Source organism: Colletes latitarsis, chromosome 8, assembly GCF_051014445.1.
Source record: "Colletes latitarsis isolate SP2378_abdomen chromosome 8, iyColLati1, whole genome shotgun sequence".
Taxonomy (NCBI): domain Eukaryota; kingdom Metazoa; phylum Arthropoda; class Insecta; order Hymenoptera; family Colletidae; genus Colletes; species Colletes latitarsis.
In genome coordinates, this window is record NC_135141.1 from 31,063,631 (window position 1) to 31,086,161 (window position 22,531).

General features: G+C 42.5%; 1 protein-coding gene across 2 annotated transcripts in view; it reads left to right on the forward strand.

Annotated features, from left to right (window-relative positions):
- The window catches only part of Tpst (tyrosylprotein sulfotransferase), a 179,548-nt gene that overhangs the window by 139,701 nt on the left and 17,316 nt on the right, over positions 1–22,531 (forward strand). For both annotated transcript variants that reach the window (XM_076771876.1, XM_076771877.1), the window contains one exon: positions 2,218–2,275. The gene's annotated coding sequence lies outside the window, so the exon portion shown is untranslated. The remainder of the gene's footprint in view (positions 1–2,217; positions 2,276–22,531) is intronic.

Below are 22,531 nucleotides of genomic sequence, written 5' to 3' on the forward strand. Positions count from 1 at the left end.
ACGGATTTACGCCTCGAAAGTTTTCGCTGGAAAGAATTCTCGCGAAGCTGCCGGCTCCCGGTCGCGAGTATTCTGTTATCCTGGCTCTCGTCGCGGATGTACGCTGCGAGAGATTCGAAGCTACGCGGTCGCGCGCGAATTCCACCCCGATTTCCCGGCACAGCGACCCTTAAAGCGTCGCGTAAAACTTCTCCCGAGAACCGTGTGTTCCTCTTGCTCTATTTGCCCCGCAAAGAACGATTTTCGCGAACAATTCTTTGCGGTAACCGAAAGAATAATAGACGAGGAATAATAACTGCGGGAATAACGATACAGAAAAGAATATATTATGTAAAATAATAACGAGGAAACACGAATACTGGCTTTAATCGTAACGACGAAACGCACCGTGTCTGTTTGTGTTTCGCGTTATTATTTCTTTGGAACTTGTTATAAATTTTAATGGAATTCTTGAGGTAAAAGGGACTCCAGGTCCTCGACGAATTATAATAATATAACGAACGTCTAGAGCCTCGGGCTACTCGGTAATTTAAATAAGTTACAAGCAATTTTTATAGTAACATTTTTGTTACGAAACTGTGGTCAGATTCTGGTAAGAGATCGCTGGCCCTTCGACGCCCGTAATTCGAGTTCCTTTGTTTCGCAACGCGAATTTCTATGGCCTTTTATTAGTCCACGAGTAGCCTGTTTGCTCTCGTGTTTGGTTTCCGTTTTCCTTATCTCCGTTCGACGGGGAAACCCGAGAACGTTTGCTCCGTCTGACAGAACACGGGTACACTCTACTGCGCCGCACCTTTGCTCGAAAATGGACTCGATAAATCACAGACGGGGGAAAGTGAATAAAAGTGTCTTCAGTTCCGTCGGGTAAACAGAGGCAAAGGATACGCGAAGTGTATTACTTCGGGGAAAGAAATATCGTTGCTCGCGAAACGTCAGAAAACGCTCAGACTCCAGACTCTGGTCCGTGGAAGTCGATATCCGATCAATTATCGTTGCAAGAATGCAGTCGTAAGTCTAAAAAGATACAATTAAAGAGACTCGTGTAAAATGGTAAAACGAGAAACGATATTTGACAATTTTTTTACATCGTTAAGGTTTGATGAAACTTTTATAGGGGTTTTTCATTTTATTCTTCGCTAAAATACGCGTTGTTTGAATTTCGAAACATTGAAATCCTCCAATCCGTTCAAAATTTATGACGTTTCAATCATACGCATGAAATTTCAGTGGAATCGAACATATATGGTCAGACATTGCATTTTCGGTAAAGAATTTTTTTCTCGAAACTGCATAGGATTTCGGGGGTATGGCTATTCACCAAAAATGATTGCAATCGCCCCCCGCGATTAAAAATAATTTTTTTAGAAAAATTTGTTTTACCATGTTACATATATCTGCCCCTTTAATAAAACGGAAAAATCGTCTATTTGCGCGGAAGGATCGTTATTGCGTTTCGAAAGACGAATAAAACGTTCAACGCAATAATAATTCCGCGAGTTCGACCGCTCGTTATTTAGTTCGAGCCTTTATTAATTCACGGACGTATAAATAACCGGGACAGGCCATTTCCCTTTAGAAAAATGAAATTGAATTCGCGCGGTGGAGGGTGAACGCAACAATGGATTTTCAAAGCTTTTAGGCGAATCGTTGGAGCAAATTATTTAATTTTGATTTCAATTATATCTATCGCGGTCTCTAATAAGTGTTTCGGATAACAAAAACGCGGAAAACATTTTTCTCTGCGTCCTTTGTTTCGATCCACTTTGCAAATTTCGTTTTTATAATTGTATAAATGAACGAGTATAAGCTCGAATGTACAGAGCAAGTAGAAACGACTAGTAATGGTCAGACGCCGCTAGCAAATTTTACTCGATCGCCAAATTTTCGAGTTTATTTATCTCGACAAAGAAGCATCACGCAACCAGTGTTTGTTAACTTATTTTTTCACCTGAAATATCGTTTCTCGTCTCGAAGATTCGTCGATCGTAGCACGCTGGACTTTAATCGAGTTTCAATTCGCGGGATTGACCTTCGTGTATCGTTCACGAGCAGCCTCGATGGCGAGCAAATCGCTCGCAGCAGTTAACACGCAGTCTCTAATTAATCCTTGTAAACGCCCCCCCACCGTAAATGCAAACACAAGTACGGATTGCTTTCGCCGACGATGAAACACGAATACTCGGCGTCCCATGGAAATTTAATTCCTTCTGTTTTCAGGTTCGATTGCATCGTACGGATCCCAAAGAAACTTCCGACCGCCAACAAGGGCACGAATGTGAGTTTTATAATCCTCGTACGATTTAATTATGAGACTTCGTATATAATTTAAATTAAATTCGTCCGTGCAGTGCTCCCAAAGAGCGGTGAACAGATTCGATTTACGATAGAGCATCTCGCGAGCTATTTTAATATTTCCCGTAAACGAAACTTAGCGTGAAGAAACGTTAAGTACTGGAAGGCCATCGAACGCGTACGATTCGATTCGCGCGGATTATTCCGGTCGATATTCCAATCAGCGAGCGCGATGTAACTTGCTTGGCCTCCCTTTGAACTTTGTTCCGAATTTTATTTGAAAATTCGCAGCCCTCGCGGTTCGTTTGCCCGTGAAATTGATTAAAATATATTTCGATGCGGCACGTATTCGACTGGGGTGATCCTCGGATTAGAAAAATATAATCCTCCGAGCGGTAAATAATTAATCGAGCCGAGGGCACGGCCCTTTTGGCATCGATTAAATTTCGTATTCCAACGATATCGTAATTTATTTTTTCTTTTTTTATTCGTCGAACGTTCCGTGTACGGATAAGAACGCGTCGAGATCGAGATTAAACGACGCTGTTGCGGAACAGAAGACAGGAAAAGGAGAAAAGGGGCGAGCAGATCTTCCTTGCTAGAATATTTGCAGCCGATAAATCCGACGGCGAATTGATCGTTTTATCGCGAACGATGCTGTTCGAAAAAGAAACGATGGAAATCGATGAACGAGGAACGATCGTGCGCATTCGTGAACGTTGGGTAATGAAAAAGGGCGTACGAGAATTTCTCGCGGAAAACATTTCGTCTCCATCCCGTCGTATCGTGTCTTCCTGTTTCACCAGTTCGATAACCGAATACGGTGGAAAACGACGATCGAATATAGCCGACGATCGGCGGACGTTCTAATTACTCGTCGCTTTGCGCGACAATCTTTCCCTTCTTTATTTTCCTTCCTTCCTTTTTTTTTTTATTCCGTTTGAAACAATCGGAGCAACGGGGCGCACAAAGCGACGTGCAACGTCGAGCCCTCGATACGAGGAAAGGGAACACGGCCCGTTTGGCTGGAATGATACGAGAGAAAGAGAATCGACAGTCGATATTTGCCAGTCGCGGTATTGAAAAATTGACCCGACCTCGGACCGACCGCCCGCGCTCTCGACGACTCTTTTCTCTATCGTGCCTCTCCATTCCGAATCGATTGCTACATTTTTCGGGAGATTTCGGGGCCACCGGAAATATCAACGCCTGGACAGGTCCTCCCACGCGTTTGCGGGGGGCTACATTTTCGTAAACGATTGTAGACACGTCGCGAGACGAAGTTACATGGCATCGAACCGACGACGCTCGAACTGAATTTTATTAGTTTGGCAAATGCATGCCAAACGCGGTGAAAGTTTAGATATACAGAGTGTTCGACCAACTCTGGGAAAAATTTTAATGGGACATTCTAGAGGCCAAAGTAACACGAAAATCAAGGATAGTAAATTGTTGATCGAGGCTTCGTTAAAAAGTTACAGAAACATTTCCGGCCACACAGTGTATTTTCGGTAAAGAATTTTTTCCTCGAAAGTACGTAGGATTTCAGGGGTATGTCTATTCACCAAAAGTGGTTATAATTGACCCCTGCAATTGAAAATAATTTTTTTAGAACGATTTGAAATTTTTTAATTTTGTCGAAAAATTTCTCACCTTCTCGAATTTTTTTTTCAAAAATGCGCAGGATTTCGAGGGTATGTCTACTCACCAAAAATGATTGTATTTGACCCCCGCAACTGAGAATAATTTTGAAATCCTCCAATCCGTTCAGAAGTTATGATATTTAAAACATTACGATTAAAATCACGACCCATATGCTCATTTAAATGTGTACGAATAAATGTATCATTATAGGTATACTTTTTAAAAACTTATTACCGCGTTTTCGAGGCAACTGCCCCACAATGCTCTACAATTTCTATCGATAGAAGTACTTATAAATCCTGAAGTTTAATCGTATATTAAATTTTTTAGAAACCCTCAAAGCACCTTACAGCTCCTCTATAACGTACTAATAGCTTACTTCGATGAACGTTTTTCGGCGTAACAGTAAAAACGAACGAATCTTTAGAATCGTAATGCACTTTCCTTGTCGCGCATAATTTCCGTCGAAACGTCTCGCGTTTAATTGGCCCGGTAATTCGACGATTTCGCTTTCGTAGCGCGATGCATAACCGCGCTTTTTTCGTTCCGTTTCGAAAATTCCCGGCTATTTGTTCTCCACTCCGCCCCTCACCGCTGCAATTTTTCGACGAAACGCAAATTGCGCTCTCCGTCCATGCGTGTATCGCGTTTAATATTCTCGATACAAACATTTCGCCGACTCGTGTAATTGCTACAATTACGCAGCCGCTTCACCCGAAAAAAAAAAAGTTAAACGAACGATCGCAGCTGCACAGGGGTATCGACGATATCCGTGATTCGATTACGACGAAGGGACGATGAAATCTGTTATTTACTCCGTCGTTATTTGAATTTTTTCTCTTGTGAGCAGAGAAAAACAATTAGAACGTAAGCTTTTCGAAGGGGTGATTTAACTGATTTTTTTTATCGCTTGTAAACTCGAAATCTGTTATTTACACCGTTACTAGCAAGATACGACGGTGAATCCTTTTCTTGCGAACAGAGAAAAACAAATAAACGAACCTACGGTTTTCAAAGGGGTGATTTGACTGATTTCTGTATCGCTCGTAAGCTCCGTTGCACGTCTCTGTGTTATTCGAGACGAAAAAAGATGTACGTGAAGAGATATTGTGCAATTCTTTTTCGAAACGGGGTAGAAACGTCGTTAGAGGAGGCCGCTTTAAGCGAGCCACCCTCCTTTTATGCTTTCGATCCCGCGTTTGCCTCGCGGAGATGTAAAACGTATGCGTGGCCGCCCCCATTTTATCTAGCTTATTTTGTGTTTTTTTTTTTCTTTCTTTTTCCTTTGACGGTGCCGCGAGTCAAAGGCCCCGTCAAATAGCCCCGACAAAAGGTAACAAGACGCTAACGATGCTTTATTTTTCAGACGATTTACGGTGAAAGACCCGGGTCAGTTGAATTAGTAACCCCCGTTTCAGTAAAAAAGCGCAGACCGAATTTCTTAACGCATTAACGAAGCGTTGCGTCAAACGCGAAACACGAGAGAGGGAATTCTATCGCATTTGATTATAAAAATCGAGTTCTTTCGGTAAATTGGGGGGTACTCGTTGAGGTTATCCTATTTTAATGCTAAACGTTTCGAGAATATTTTACGGACGAGAAAATTAATCGAAATTCACGAGAATCGTCTGTCTCTAGAGTCTCTTGCAACGTAAAAACTATTAGCAGCTGCGACGCTAGCTAATAACAATGGAGGATCATCGATCGGGAAAATTGCATAATTTTAAACGGTTTAATAAATCGACGAAACGTTAAGCAGCATCCAATTTCTCTTTGTTTAATGTTGATGTTTTCGAAATATCGTATTCGAGAATTGAAGTATTTGCCGGCATTCAATTTTATTTTTATTTGAAATCGAAAACAAAGATCGGGTTAAAAACTCTGACAAAATTAAAGGAATTCGATTCCATCAATTTTTCAAAATTAAAACCTCCAATTGTATTTTTATTTAAAATCGAAAACAAAGATCGAGTTAAAAGACGCTCACAAAATTAAAAAATTGCGTTCCACCAATTTTTCAAGATATAAAACTTGGATTTCTATTTGCATTTACTCTGTTAACGTGGATAGAATGTTCGTACAAACGTGGATCCGTGTCACATTCAAGATGGTCGATCCAGGAACCTTGCAATCGTTGTTGCACTCTTCTGCCGTCTCGAAACTCGCGTGAATCGCGCAGGAGATTCGATTCTTCGAAACACGAGGCGCGCGATGTTTAATTAAGGCCTCGAATTCGCCGTGATTTCATTAACGCGGAACGCCCGTAATTTTATTTCGTCCTCGTTTCTCCGATTCGTTGCGTTTCGTTTCCGTTGGTTCGTGATTTATCGTGTGATTTTAATATCCACCCGAGGATTTCTCCTCGCTGATCCGATTATTATTCGTTAATGGCATTATCCCAGCGTTTTTAACACCGTAAAGCAGCTCGAACGCTTAAAAATCCCCCGGTAACTTGCATAATTTCGAACAACGCCCGGATCCAATCGATTACGCGCCGATGAACTTTAACGGGGCCCTTGTAATGAGTTTTGCTGCCAAACAGTGGCGTGAAATCGATGTTACCGACTCTCCAAATTTGATATCTTGGTCGTCGAAACGTTCGAAAACAAAATCCTGACGGAATCAAATTTTTATTATAATTTGTACAATGACACGGACACTCGTATCCATTGTAAACGTATAAATACATAGAAGTGCACCCAATAATAACGTTTAGATTATTGTAAACATTCAAAAACACAGTTATTCTATAGCGAAACATAATAAAACAAATGTTAACACTTCTATTGAAATAGGAGAACACGAATGGATTCCCTTTCTTTCCATAACTGTTAGAAAAACGAAAAAGTCCACGTTATAACTGAATTAGTGGTGCACTAGGAAACATAATAAAACACAGCTGAAATCGAGTGCACTTCTATTGAATCAGGAGTGTGGTCTCGATTAAAAAAAAAAATAGAAAATCGAACACCAAAGATAACCAGATTCGGGGATTCGAGCGTTCTTTCACCGAGTGTCAATTTAAACCGAAAAGATCGTTCTAAAAAATAAAAATAAAAATAAAAATAAAAAAAACGGACGCTCGACGGGAAATACTCGACGATGGTTTTCGATTCCCGGGCGATCGTTCGGCGATTCGGTGTACGTGGCGAGTCGGGACGTGGAAACGTGAGCCTTCTTTAACCGGAAACCATCGAACGGAAGACGATGGCTCCCCGGAGTTGCAGCACTAGATAACGGATAATAGAATCTCCGCGAGAAGATGAGTTCTTCGCTGGATACTTCAGGATATTAGAAACGTGCGTGGATTGCAAGACCGCCGGCGGTCTGGCGACAAGAACCGGAAATGGACATGGTCGCCCGTGTACTCCGTGAGTCCTCGAGCGTACCGAGACTCGGGGAAAAGGGAGATTTCACGGTCCAGGGACCCCTAACGGGTAAACTATTGCTCGTTTCGTGTTTCGAAATTGAATTCACGACTCTGATTGGCAAAATGGCTCAAAACGTCCCTGGATGCCTCGATACTCAAACAGATGTGCAATCTGGTTCGCGAGTAAAATTTTCTGCGTGATTTTTTGGCACACGTATATATTTTTGTTCGACCGACGATAATGAGAGTAAAGTGATAATTTTAAATGAAAGCTGGAAAAATGAATTTACTGTCGAAGATTCGAATGAAAACAGGACGGGACACCGAGTATAAGGTACGTAGGGTGTTTTATTCGCCGTGAACGTGCAAAATTACAGCGCGGGAATTAATCCGTGTGCGTGCGTTATCGCGGCAATGAAACGAAATCAATTTTACAGGGAGGCGGGGTTTGGTGGCCGTTAAACGATATTTGGGTAAAAATGGCACGGCCAGTGCTTGATTTTTAATTGGTATTTTATCCGATAACGAGCGTACCGACGAGTTAAATATTTTTTAACGAACGTTTCAACGGCGATCAGCAATAAACGAAATCCTAGGATAAATATACCTCGAACGTTCCGGTAAAGGGATTCGATCGATTTATGGGGCAGATTAACACGAATCGATCAACGTGCCGGGTAACAGATTTCTATTCCTGACGGATCCAGGAAATTCAGGCGATTTTGGCGAATTCAGACGCGCAGAATGTTAAATTTAACAGTCAGGCGTTTGGAATAGATTTCGCTAATAAATTTTTCACAATTTGGCAACTGAAAGCGTCTCACACAGTAACGAAGAAAGAGTTAATAAAGAATCGTTCCGCAAAATATATATCGAACCCGTTGTTACGCTGTTAATTAATATTTTCAATTGTGATTTCGATCGTTTCGTCCAAAAACTTCTATGCCTGGCTCCGTCAATGAAATTTGAAACAATGGATTCGATACGTAGTTCAATATTTCCGAGTTCGCTTGTTATTCCCAGCGACGGGGGCGCGAGAAATTGCGGGCGATTCAATTCAAATAACAATCGTCAATTAAAATGACGATACACGGATTCCGAGGGGGTTCAAAAACCAGTTCGAAAACCAGTCAGTTCTCTACGATGTCGAGTAGAAAGCTTTTTCGATACGAAATGATTCGCGGGAAAAGAAATTAAAAACAAATGGAACGAAACGACGGGGAAAATTAGTTACCGGCACGTGATTAAAGTAAACCATCGACTCGATACACTTGCAATTTTAATCCCGTCGCTACGGGATCGGTCAGCGCGATAAATTCGCATCAGCCCCGATATAAACATAATTCTGACGAAGTTGTTTGTGCTTGCGCCCGTTTCTGGCGATTTGCATCGCTCAATTCCTCGTGGATAAACAGATTCGGTGTACATTTTACTTTAGCGGGCATTATCGAATCGAACAGAGGGGCCAAGAGAGATGCTTTCAGTTGCAAAATTCTGTACGGGGCCTTCAAAGGTACAGGATTTATTTATTTCGACTTTCAACCACGAGTTAATTATGCAAGACGAATATTAACCACGGTACGGTTTGGAGTACATATGGTATATGGTAGAAAATGGTCAAAAAGTAGTTTCTAATAAAAGTTCCTTTGCAAATTGCACTGTGGCTTTCTATAACAGAATAGACACCTATTTCCAATGCATTAAAATACATTTCTTCGCGTATCTATCGTTTAAATTTCTCCGATACAAGTGAACAGAAACAAATTTAGACGTTGGATAAGTTCGCGTTGAAAAAGGAGCGACGAGGACGATCTCGTGAAATTCCGCGAACGACAGCGATCTTAATGATAATAAAAATAATAATAACCGTGATCGGGACGAGGGAATGATAATCCTAGCGGAAAGTTAAAGCTGGATCGTCGAGCAGTAAAAGCTTAGCACTCCATCGATGCTCGCCGTTCTTGGCGGTTAACCGTGGCGAGTCTAGTCGTTTCCTCTCGACGACTCCAACCCTCCCCCGTCGCCTCTTTTCGCCAAGTTTTAACCCTCTGCCCTCGCGTGGCAGCTGCCTTCGACGAGGGTAGGAATATGCATGGAAAGGGGGACGCGAATAGAGCCGAAACTCGGTTATCCCTCCGGAATTCCAATTTGCCGGAACGACCGTGTGTTTTCGCGTGCCACCCCCGCCGTGGAAGAAAGAAAAACGCGGACCGGAAGTTAAAAAGACGGAGGAGAACGCCATATGTGCGGTCAGTTCGAGAGGAGGATTGGAAAATATGGCCTGATTATTTATTTCACCGTTTAACGTCTACTTTTCCACGCAATTTTTACTTTTTACAACCCTTAAGTGGACTATCAATCTCAAATTGGTAGATGGAAAACTTGACTTCAATTGCATAAATTTTCAAATAATTACAATTTACATATGTCAAACAATTAGTAGTTTAAACTCGTCCAATGATCCACTCGAGGGTTAAATAAGGCGAGTTCCAATAATATTCAGGATGTCTCGAACAATTGCGGAGCTAATATGGGACAAAAGACTCGTTTCGGGCGCGTAATTAGTGCTTACAGTATCGAAAGGGTTAAAATAATAATGCACCGATATAATCGTCGAATGCAGAGAATCGCTAACAAGCCAAACATCGCATAAACGCATACGTAAACACGACCCACTGTGGATTCGGAGCGCGCGGAGCAAGTTACTTGTAATTTAACGTTAATCACGATATTGTGCGAACGCGTGCCGCGTTTACGTATTACCATGCATAATTGCTATTGTTGAATGTTTCGCGCCACTGAATTATTAACCGAAACGGATTACTCCGTCCAATATCGTGGCACAATACGTTAAACCCGTAGGTCGACAAACGTTCGAGGAGGATCGAATGGCGGGAACTCGGATTTCACAGACAAAGAGGCAAGATGGAGGATTACGTATGCTCGTAGGAGCCTGCCATAAGCTAGATGGATCGGCTACACTGATATAAAAAATACCGAGGAATGATTTTAAAAATATTTCTCGTTGCAGGGAAATGTGGAATTAAATTTAATCCGTGACGACTCCATAGGACAGACAAGAATTAAAATTTACTATATATTATAATTTATTAATAATAATAGGATATGATTTGCATCGTATGAATGTAATTTTTGCTGGATGGATCGGCACTGGCATAAAAAATAGCGAGGAACGATTTTAAAAATATTTCTCGTTGCAGGGAAATGTAGAATTAAATTTAATCCGTGACGACTCCATAGGACAGACAAGAATTAAAATTTACTATATATTATAATTTATTAATATATTTATATATTTTTCTTAGCGATTGAACGATATTATTTATGTTTGTACTGCATGGTGTATCATTTTTGAAACACTTGAATTTGAAAAAAAGAAAAAAATTATAAAACATAGAATATAGCGAAACTGAAATGTAATTTTTGTGAATTCGGTGAAAACAATGCTGATAGTGGATCAAATGAATATGATATCGTGCTCGTGAGAATTATATTTCTCGAATTTATCGACTTAAATGATCGAACGAGAAGAGAAATTACGCGCGACGAAGATGGCGATTCCAGCAGGAAAAATGGAGGGCGATATCGTTGGCCGGAGGCACAGGATAAAAACAGAGGCCAAGGATTCGAGAGTTACGGTGAGAACGGAAAAAGAAAACGCTTCTGAATGTTAAAAATACAAGTCTGAAACGAGCTGGGCGTTTCAGCGAGAGATCAACGAGCCAGTCGGCTAACACAACAAAGAACAAACGACGCTTTTTGTTACCCGCCACCTGTTTCGTCCTGCTTCTTATAGGAACGATACACGCCTGGCTGGAAAACTCTAATCATGAAGTATCGCCGTGCATAGTATGCCCAACGACCGTGTAACTGGCATAATTTACTAACTGGACGTTGCAAGTCAAATTTAAGAACGAAGAACAATCGTGATAACTTTGTGGAAGAAGATCTGGATTGAGGATGCAACGTTGGAGCATAGAATTAAAAAAATTGTAACATTGAACACCACGGGGAGGCCATTGAGATTGATTCGAAATCTCTCTGGGTCTGAAAAAGAAGTTGCAGAGCAAACAACGAGAGTCGTAACGAGCATCGGCGATAAAAAGAAGGAAAACAATTTTCCCCCTCGTCTCTTAACGCGACCTGTCGCGCGGATCGCGCGATATTTGTTATTATTTACGAGGCTCGCGGAAAAAGTTGCAGAAATACGGTCGCGTTATCCGCGTCGAGCGCTGTAACTGTTGCAAATGACCCGCCCGCGCGTACGACAAAAAGAACAAGAACAATACACCATTCATTCCGGGGCTCTTCTTCCGTCGCGTGTCACTTTCCCCGGTAAATCGTCATTCGAATCTCCGACAATGGGCGCGTCTCGCTATCGCCAGTAATTTCTCTGTGCACGCGAGACCTCCTCGAAAACGAGAATAAAACGAAAAACCAACGACTCGAGGGGCGAACGAAAAATAGCGAACGATCGCAATAATAACTTTTGCGCCGGTGTCGAGTATCCGCGAAACGCCGCGGCGCTTTTATCCGCTTCCGGGCGAGATTTAAGGGCGCTCGTCGCGAACGTAACGCTAACGAGAATTCCCCCCTTTTCTTCGAGTCTAATCCCCACCCCCGACTGCATTTTCTGTCCTTCGTTTCTCCGTCCGCGAGAGAAGTGCCAGCCCCTCGAATCTACCCTGAGATTCGTGTAATCAAGCCTTCATTCAGCGAGAATGCATCCGGCGCGAGGAGGAGGCTTTTCGTTTTGCCCGATATGTCGTCCAAAGAGGCGCCTCCACGGCCGGGATACGCGAAAAAGAGCAGCTTCGAGCGTCGTTTGGAAACGGAGACGAGGCGAGAACGAGGCCAACAATCCCGTTTTCGGACGACGAGAACGCGAGTCGACGAACCTGACCTCCGCTAATCGTCCGGGAAACTTTGCTTCATCGTTCTCGTCCCCCCCTCGGGGCCAACGTTTCCCCACGTTCGGTGTGAATTTCACGCTCTTTCGACAATTTTGCTTCTTTTACTTCGCCCTTTGATGGAAAATAACAAGCTTGATCTTTTACCTTAACTCGGAAATTTCGTTGCACGATACGTTGATTGCAACTGAAGTAATTTTAGCAGTGACTTGTACTCCGTGCAATCTAAATTAACCCCTTTACGTACGGTGTAATGTAATTTTTCGAACGTATACTATCCAATTTTTTTTTCATTTATTCGTACAAGGAATGGTCACGAAAAGGAATAGATTCGTTTTACGAGTACCTCGTGAATGTAAAAATGTGTTGATTTTTACATACAGGGTGGTCGAACACCCCTGGGGAAAATTTTAACGGGAAATTCTAGGGGCCAAAACAAGGCCAAAAATAATTTGAACTTTTTGACGAAGCCTCAGTCGAGAAATTGGTATTCTATTTTGGCCTCTAGTACAAGACTCGATGACTTGATAAGATTACGTGTAGAGTCTAAAATGCCACACAGAACAGTCGTGTTATTTTGTTCGAAATAAAATGTCTTCGAGACTGTTTCGAAGCGAGTAAATGGAGTTCGTAGGTATATTTCGAACGTACCTTCCCTCCCCCGGTAGATCGATGTTAAACGAACCCTAAGGAAGGCTCTAATTGTTCGCGACGCGCACAGGGGGTGGGTGGTTTCGTTGAATCGTCGGTGGAATTGAAAACTAAAATACGACGAAGTTTCCCCGCGAGATCCAACTTTCGAAACGGTCCCGGAAACTGATACAAATGGCCGTTCGGTCACTCGGGGTAAGCGGTTTGCAATCTACTCCGCGGAAAGTTCTTCCGGCCAGCGGTAATAAACCGAACGGATTAGGTCTTCGCGCTGGACGCCGATATCCTCGCGTTTATGCGAATCGCCTCCGTGCATCTGTTGCGAATGAAAATTTTTAACGGAATAATTCCGACCAGGTACGCTAACGATTATTTAGGTGCACGCTATGCACATCCACGGTTCTGCAATACTTTATCGTTAGGGAAACTTTTCCGTACTTCCATCATCGTTAATCCTGTCGCCCATTTATCCCGTTCGTCCCTTTTTTAGAATTTTTTTCTCTTGGAGGGGGGGAAAAAATATTCTTCGGCGCGCCGCGAGTTACTTCGGGCTTCGATAATGTGATTATGTTACAATTTATGTGGATTTTAACGGTTACCATGATGGAAATTCGATTATAGGCAATTTGGTCCGTTGGGTAGAATTTATAGGTTCGCCACTGGCTGACAAAACGGGGGTTCGCGATGCTTGGATTGAAAAATTATAATATTCCTAATAGAAAAGGTTGCTTGTTTCATTCGGGGGTTTGTTGGAACCGAAGAACGCTGTGTACCCTTTGTTTGGGCTCGATGATAATAATAAACTTCCGCAATGAGAACTCGAAACTCGCTCGAACGACCAGGACTCTCCAAAAATGACGCCCGACCGATATCCGCGATTTAAAAAAGTAATCTCCGGTTTACACGGTTCGATGGCTCGCTTCGTCGACCCTTTTTTCCCCCATCAGCTTTCAGTTACACATTTTTCGACGAGTTATCATCGCGGAAAACGTTCCATCGACGTTCACATTTCGCAGAGATCAACAGCAAAGTGGAACGTTTACACGCTGTCCTGTTGTAAAGCAAACACGCGACCATTTCGACGTTTGATTCGTCGACGAACCTTCCATCGAACTGTAACATTTCTAGAAAAAGGAAAACCGAACAAAAGACACGTTACACGGCTTCGTTTTCAATTTTTTTGGTTCACCGTTATCCATCGTACGTAAAGAATATTACACCCGTTCATTGTACATATTTTTCTTTTTCAATGGCTAGTTTCAGAAAGGGAAGGAAAGTCTGTCACAGGGTTGAAATTAGATTCGAAATTTCACTTCCGATTCGACGCTGGTCTCTCCTCGCGCTGGTGAAACAAAAGGCTACTGGGCTCGGGCTGTTTGGGTCATTCGTTTCAATTAGCAGGCGAGACTTCCGCCTGTATACATCGCGCCTGATCTCTCCGGGTGCTCGTGTTTGCGTAGTCTCCCTTCTCGTTCCTATTACTCGACGAACAGGAAAAGAAAAGATTAATTTTATCCCACCCCAACCAGTGCTTCCCAACTTTGTCCACACCGTAACCCCGTTTTTCTCATTTTACGGGGTTAAGGAACAACTCTTCGAATAGTTCTTAAATCTCTAAATATTCTCCATCAAAATACGCGTAGTTTGCATTTTTAAACATTAAAATCGTCCAATCCGTTCAGGAGTTATGACGTTTCAAAGATTTGCATAAAATTTCAGTGAAACATCTCAATGGTATGGTCAGACATCATATTTTCGGTCATGAATTTTTTTCTCGAAACTGAGTAGGATTTCGGGGGTATGTCTATTCACCAAAAATGATTGTATTTGACCCCCACAACCGAAAATAATTTTTTTAGAACGATTCGAAAATGTTTTTTTTCTCCGAAAAATTTAGGCACCTAACCCCTGTCGATTTTTCTTAAAAATTCGTTTTTTATTTTTAGTAATTTCATTTGACGTCCTACAGAAAAGTTGTCTAATACTTTTTTGTAGGTACCCATAAGTTCTACTTCCACACTAAATTTCATTGAGATACGTTCACTATTGTAGGAGTTATGGCTGTTTGAAAATGGGACCACTTTTATGGGGTTTTTCGCATTTTACGGGGTCAAGGAGCAACTTTCCATATATTTTTACAATTTGTACATATTCTCCATCAAAATACGCGTAGTTTGCTTTTTTAAACATTAAAATCGTCCAATCCGTTCAGGAGTTATGACGTTTCAAAGATTTGCATAAAATTTCAGTGAAACATCTCAATGGTATGGTCAGACATCATATTTTCGGTCATGAATTTTTTTCTCAAAAATGCGTAGGATTTCGGGGGTACGTCTGTTCACCAAAAATGATCGTAATTGACCCCTGAAGCTAAAAATATTTTTCCCAGAATGATTTGAAATTTTTTATTTTCGCTGAGAAAGTCCACCCTCCTGAATTTTTTTCTCGAAAATACGTAGGATTTCGAAAGTACGTCTCTTCGCCAAAAATGATTGTAATCGACCCCTGCAACTAAAACTAATTTTTCTTTAAAATTACATCGAATCGTACGTCAAGGGGTTAAACAAAACGTAGTTTCTCATTTCACGTGACACTGCAATTAACGCGAACGAGTAAATGTAGCAGAAAACGATCGACGAAGTTTAATAATAAGCCTGTCGTACCACCCCCGTGGCAATTTCGTCGAGAATCCACGAAACTCTCCCCCTCGTCAGTGTTCCCAGATAGTTTGATCAAACCCTTTCCATCCCTCGGACGGGGAAAGTCTTTTCGCCAGCAGCAACTTTCAGCTCGTTTGCCGGGGACGTATCCCGTCTGAAACGGTATCGATATCGCGCCTTTCTTAAATTCGACATTTGTCTACGACGGCTGAGTTGTCGGTGTAAAATTGATATCGGGGGATTTCGCTATCTGCTCGAAACACCGTCGTCCCCCCGTGCTGGAGGCTGGCAGATCGATGTTTACGATAGCGTTTGGCTGCTGGCACCTAGACATATTGTTGCTTTTCGCCCCGGCTCTGAACGACAACCACATCCCCTGCTCAACACGCCCCTAACCGACGGTGCCTTTATGTTCGCGCAATTTTCTAGACTCGGTCCTGCATCCCTGCCCTGGCATAGATAACGTCGATAGATTATCGATAATCCGAGGATTTCAATCAGAAACGTAACGATCAATTTTCCCCCCACCTCCCAATTCGACTTTTCGAAAGAGAGTTTCACATTTTTCTAATTTCTATTCGCTGGAAACTTTTGACTCCTCTACCCTTAATTATTAGGGGCATCGTTGATCCCGGAATTCTTGATGAGTGTTACACGCTACCTCCAGCCATTAATTTTTCAATTTTTGGCTCGTATCGTATGGGAGCAAATACTGGTTAATAGTCGAATAATGATGTACCGTCGATCCATATATTATTTCGTAATTTTCGCTCGAGTCAATTGTAAATATTTTTGGTCAGTGTTTATTCTGGAACAGTTCACGTATTATTGCAATTTAACGGTCGTTCGATTATTTTTTGAATCACTGCTCGCCAACTAATCGTACGATCGAGTAATGATGTACCGTCGATCCGTATATTTTGGTATTCCGTAATTTTTGCTCGAGTCAGTTATAAATATTTTTGGTCAGTGTTTATTCTGGAACAGTTCACGTATTATTGCAATTTAACGGTCGTTCGATTATTTTTTGAATTACTGCTCCCCAATGAATCGTACGATCGTGCTGGACGCGAAAGTTGCTCGATTAGAAGAGAGTTCTATTTATTCTGAAATAGTTCCCGAATAGTTCTGCATATATTAATGCAAAATAACAAGAGCTCCGGAGATAAACTGTTTCAGAACGAACCGGAGCTGCGGGTGTTGATTAAACAAAACGATGGTTTCGCGCAGACGATAACAGGTAAGAAGTTGCGTGCCTGGCGGCGACGGGGTAAAAATTCCGACGTTAGGGGTTGCGATTTCGTGTGAAATCGAGGCCTGACCGTCAGGGTCGGAAGTTGCACGCGCCACAAAGCCCTCTTTGTTTCACCCCGAACCGTATCGATCGTCCTGTCAACGTTGGCCACTTTGCTACCCTCGAGGGATCCACGGAAGTACGAATCCTAGCAAGTTTAATGAAAGAACTTCGATACCGACACCGCCGATTCGATATTCCGATGGCTCGTCGCGAAGAACGACCCAGAATTAAATAGGTCGAACGCGATCCATCAATATTATTTTTCAAAATTAATATTGGCCAAATCAGACAGAATGCACCGAACATTGAAAATTGCACAGTTTTGCAAGACGGGGATAAGTTTCTCGGTTTCGATTGATAATCTTTTAGATAAAAATATGTAACGAGTTAGGTGTTTGCAAAATTTAAGAGTTTCCAAAGACGTCCACAGAAGGAACAGAACCAGACAATAACGACGGTATTAATACGACTCGACGTTCGCTGGACATTTTTAAAGCTCGAATTTTTGTAAGTTTAATGAAAGAAGTTTGGCTACGGTGAACTTTAAGCCGATATTCCAATCGACGGTCGTTTAACTGGCGCTAACGAGAACGAATCGATTCCTCTAGAGAGGCAGTTGAGTTTCCAAGGAAATTATGGGCATCGATTTTCCTATTCGACACCTTTCAAGCGATACTCGAAGTTCTTTTTTTAGCCTCGACCGGTTACACTTTTATCGGCTCGATCTACTTTTGCAGAAAATCACGCCTCGAGGTTGATCGATTTTCATTTCGGACCATTTTCTCAAAATGATAATAAAAACTGCAAGTGTCAGCGAGCATCGAGGGGACAAGTAAATTAAATGCAATCTGTTTCAGAATTTAATTAATTCCTCCATCGTGTACGCGTGTGTGTCGACCAACAGTTCCGAAAATTCTTCGAGAACAGCAATACTCAAACAGAGTTGTTCTACGTGGGTCCACTGTAAACTGAGTTTAAAGTAAACATCGAGTCACCCGGAGTTATCGCAAGCAGCGAGTACGCGCTCTTTGTTTAACAATAATTACAGGGCGCTTGGCCTGGCGGCTTTATTAAACTGTCCACCGGCGAGAAATTACGAGTTTCTTTTATCGAAATTACATCGTGTCTCTAATTACATCAGAACGCTTCCAGCACAGCGTCCCAATAAACTTTGCTCCACTCTCGCAGCGACAACGCGATCTGATTCAACCCTTTCGCAGAATTTTTCAATCGTTCCCACGATATTTTCACAATCCCTTTCTTAACCAGTTTCGACCCCTTTGGACAATACATATCTAAATTGCGTCGCATAAATTTTGCACTTTTTTCATGAGTTTACGAATATATTTTGCCAGACAAATTGCCAGTTCTTATTTCTCAACACTCGTCAGAAACAGTTAGCTGGTTAAGTAAAAAATCGATATAGAACTATATCGAACCGTATACAAGTGCAATGCAATGATTTATAAAGATAGATTTGTGTACGATCAATTAATTATTCGATTTACGAGAATATATAATCGCGTTTAAAATGTATATGTATATAATAGTATGTTAAAAATTGATTTGACTGACTTTCTTGTCGCGATACAAATCGGATTACGGCGAAGTCGATTCGCGTAACGCAGAAACGAACACTGTCGTCCCCGGAAAGTTCTATTTCGTTTCCGTAGGAGGAAGTTGTTCGTACGTTCTCTGAACCGCGTTTCCCCGTTGTTCGAAGCGTCACGATAATTACTTCGTCCACCCGGACACGTTTCGCGGGGAATTCAGATCGAGACATCGACGCGGGGAATTCGTGATGCTCGAATAAGAACGGAGGAAACGGGAGAAACGGGATCCCGAAACACGCGAAGGCAGCTGTTGAAACGTAATACTGATAGAAGCCGAAATACAGGAACAAAGGGTCGCGTCTTGAAATGGTAATCAAAGTTCGGAAAACCGGGTGGGAAATGGATGCGGGGGTGTACCGCGCGTAAGAATCGACGAACTACGGGGGCGAAAGTGGAACGAGCCAACAGTAATCTCTGCGGGCTGAATGAAAGGGTGGATGACAGTGTCGGGGAAGCGACTATAGACGTTACAAATTGTAATCCTTGGATCGGAAATGTTCCTCCTTACAACGTGGAAGATGGAGAGAGAGATTTTTGTAAGAATAAAATCGAACTTGATCCGATCGATGGGACTTTCGAAGAGTTCTCGCAAAGTTTCGAACGTCTGACACTATTATTTGGGTAGTTCGAAAATTTATAGTTCGCTTGTTCGACTATAGTCTTTGAATAAAATAAAAGTTCGATAAACGAAAGGCAGTTTGGACGCATTGGGAAGAAAACAAAGTTCAACGGAGGTAAAATTCGGATAGTTCCAGGCACGAAACTCTCGGACCAGGTTTCAATTTGGAGCTCAACGAGCTGGATGGAGCACCGGACGAGAGAAGGATAGTCAATTAAATTGTTGGTCGGTGTAAACCAACGGGACGGCGGCGTACGTAGAGATCAAAACGGAAATGGAACCATGGCGAAAAGGGTAGAGATACCCGGACGCTGAAACTGATGTTCTGATACACGAGTTCCCTCTATCTGGCCAGTCAGGCTGATGCACAAGAGAATCTGAAATTTGACGACCCGGGGGTCAGAAGTGCAAGCAAAAGAGTTAACCACTGGGTTCTCCCTCGTTTTTCTGGCGAAGGGGATCGATGAAGCGTGTCAGTAGTGCAAGGGTCAAACGTTCCTCCGAGCAAAATAGGCTGTTTAAAATATATAAATTTACTACGTAGCGCGTTAAAGTCGAAAATAAATTATCGAGCCTTGGAACAGTCCGTACTAATTTTTCGTAACTTTGTTTTAATGGGACAAAATTTCTGGTCGTGGGATTTTGGAACCTGGAATATTTTTCGCGGACCTTTTGATAGTCCATGTTTGAACTTTTCCGAAGCCAATGGCGCGTACATGCATAGTTTAACCCTTAAATAGATAGTGTCTCAAAAATGAAACACTGTCTTTTCATTTTAAAGGGCATTTCATCCTCTATCCCACGCACCTGAAAACCATTCTAATTTATTCTGCCTTCCATGTTTATTTTCACATTTGCTTTGACACTATATTTTATACGACTGGTACGCGATGCAACTGCACTGTAAACTGAACGTTCGATTGAAAATGAATCTAAATTTTTAAGAGTGCATTGCCCTCGTAAAAGAAACAAAGAAATCGACCTGTAATGGGAGAAATGGGTGCACGTAAAGTGACGATAGGTTTAGCGTTAAAAAGCGTCGTAACACGCGGGAGTGCAGTAGATCTTTCTTCCTGTAATAGCAATCCAATTAATCGACGAACCCTCCCCCTCCCCGCGCTTATTCGTACGTATAATGCAGCGGCCGCGCGAAGAGCGATGCGCTTTCAGGCAGAAACGAGGTCGATCCGCGCATATTACCACTGCAATATGCATCCCCTGGAACCGTACGTTTCGTGTGGCGACGGATTCATCCTGTTCCGCCAATCCGCCAATGGCTCGTCTTTGATACGTGCACGATAGAAAAAAAACTGCGCCCCAGGGAACCGTGGGAGGGGAGGAGGAGGAGGAGGTAACCCGCGCGGATGCATTTGTAATAATTACGCCGGACGGACGTTGTTTTGCCGCCGCGTATAATCAGGAAATGTTGTTTCAACGTTGCGCAACGGGCTCCGGTTAATTGGCACTTTTTATTAAATTCTACTTTACCTTGCACAGATACGTCCCGGGGAAAGACTTCTTTCTCTTTAATTAGTTGCTTGCAGTAGCGTCGATCGGCTTATTAGCGACTCCCTGTTTTAAAAATACTTGGAACCGTAATACTTTCGAGTATTTTTCACTCGAAGGTATTCGAACTAACACTTTGACTGCCACGTTGCCCATATACGGGTGACAAGACTTTGACAATGTTAAATAAATTTGAACAGAACGTAGTACCGAAGACGAATTTTGTGTTATGCAGTTCACTATTGTCTAAAGTCGAAGTTCTGGTCTCTTAATGTTGCTCGGTTCGACAGTGCTTCTGGTTATCATTTCATTTAGCAACAATAATTTTCGAACAATGATTTCGTGCCGCGTTTCGCGCGATGAAATGTGGAAATCGACCCCCGCGGGTGTAAACGGATAAATAGAGACGCATCGAGTGAAATTTACGAGCTCGTTCCGGCAACACGGAAAATCGCGCGAGGAGTTTCGTCGCTAATTGGAACGAACGCGCGAGACCGGACATCGGGCGGAGGCCTCGCAGGAATTTCGAAGCTGCGAACGCGCGACAACGGGACGGAAAAATAAAAACGGATATCGAGATTACGCGACGGGGCGCGAGAATCGCGGTAACGTCGAGAGTTTACAATCAATTTAACGGTTTTACGAGCGTCGCGTAATGGGAAATGTTCGCGCGTGAAATCCCGGTGATCCGGTCGATTGTCTGGCAGATAAAAAGGAACAGGTTGTGTTTTACGCCGCGATGGAAATTTTGAGACAAAGCCTGGCGCGCGCTCGGTTGTTCCGTTACGATTTACGGTTCGTCGGGGATCAGCCCCCGTGTCGCAGACGCGTCTGAATTTTATTCGTTTCGCGCCTCCGGGATCGCATTAGGTTTACGATTTGCAACCGTACGGGACACTACCGGTTGTTTGGACGAACACCGCGTCGAAGAGATCGAAAAAGGTACGGTTTCCGATAGGAACTTTTCCCTGGGCCAATCAATTCTGCTTTTTCATCGAGTTTACCTCGCGGGGTGAATGAAGTTGAAAACAAATTCAGAAATCGATACGAGAAACACACGGGGTTGCAATTCCGTGTATCTCGACGAACACTCGCGTTTACGTTTAGTTTACAAATTAAAAGAGGATCCTGTTTTTTGAAAAAAAAAACTAAAAATCTAAACTGTACTATAAGTATTTTTTAAGAGATGAAACTGTCCCACGAGGAAGCTTTTTTCGACGGAGAATAATTCAGTTTTATTTCATCCCTGGTCCCGGAGAGTTCGTTATCCGTATCAGTTTCGTCCAATCGAACGGAGAGCAGTGTCGACGCAAGGAAACGAAGCTTTATTTGGAAACAGGTTGAAGAGAACAAGGGGTATGGGTTGGATCGGACAGCAATATGTGGCGGTTGTCTTCATCTTTCATCGCGAGGGCGGAAGGTTGCTCCTCGAGGAGAGAGGTCAAAAGACGAGGCGTGAAATAGAAAGCTTGCGTTGAAAGCTGTCGTCGGAAAATAGATACAGGGTCGGCTATACGCGGAGCTGCACGAGCTTCCTTCTTTCGTTCGCTGCCCCCCTTTGATCCTTCGTTTCCTTTACCCTGCGTTTCACGAATCGCTGGACCATCCGAAATGGATCACCCATTCTTTCGTTTTTCGTCTCTTCCTCTATCTCAGGATCAGTATTCTCTATTTAAACCATTTGCATGCCACGAAAAAGCGAATACGACCCCTTGGAATTCCAAACATAATTTTTCCAGAGTGATTTGAAACTTTTCAATTTCGCCGAAACATTTAGGCACCTACCTACTGTCGATATTTCTTAAAAATTCGTTTTTGATTTCTAGTAATTTTATTTGACACCCTACAAAAAAGTTGTGCAATACCTTTTTGTAGGTACTCATGAGCTCTACTTCAGAAAAAAGTTTCATTGAAATATATTCACTATTGTAGGAGTTGTGGGTGTTTG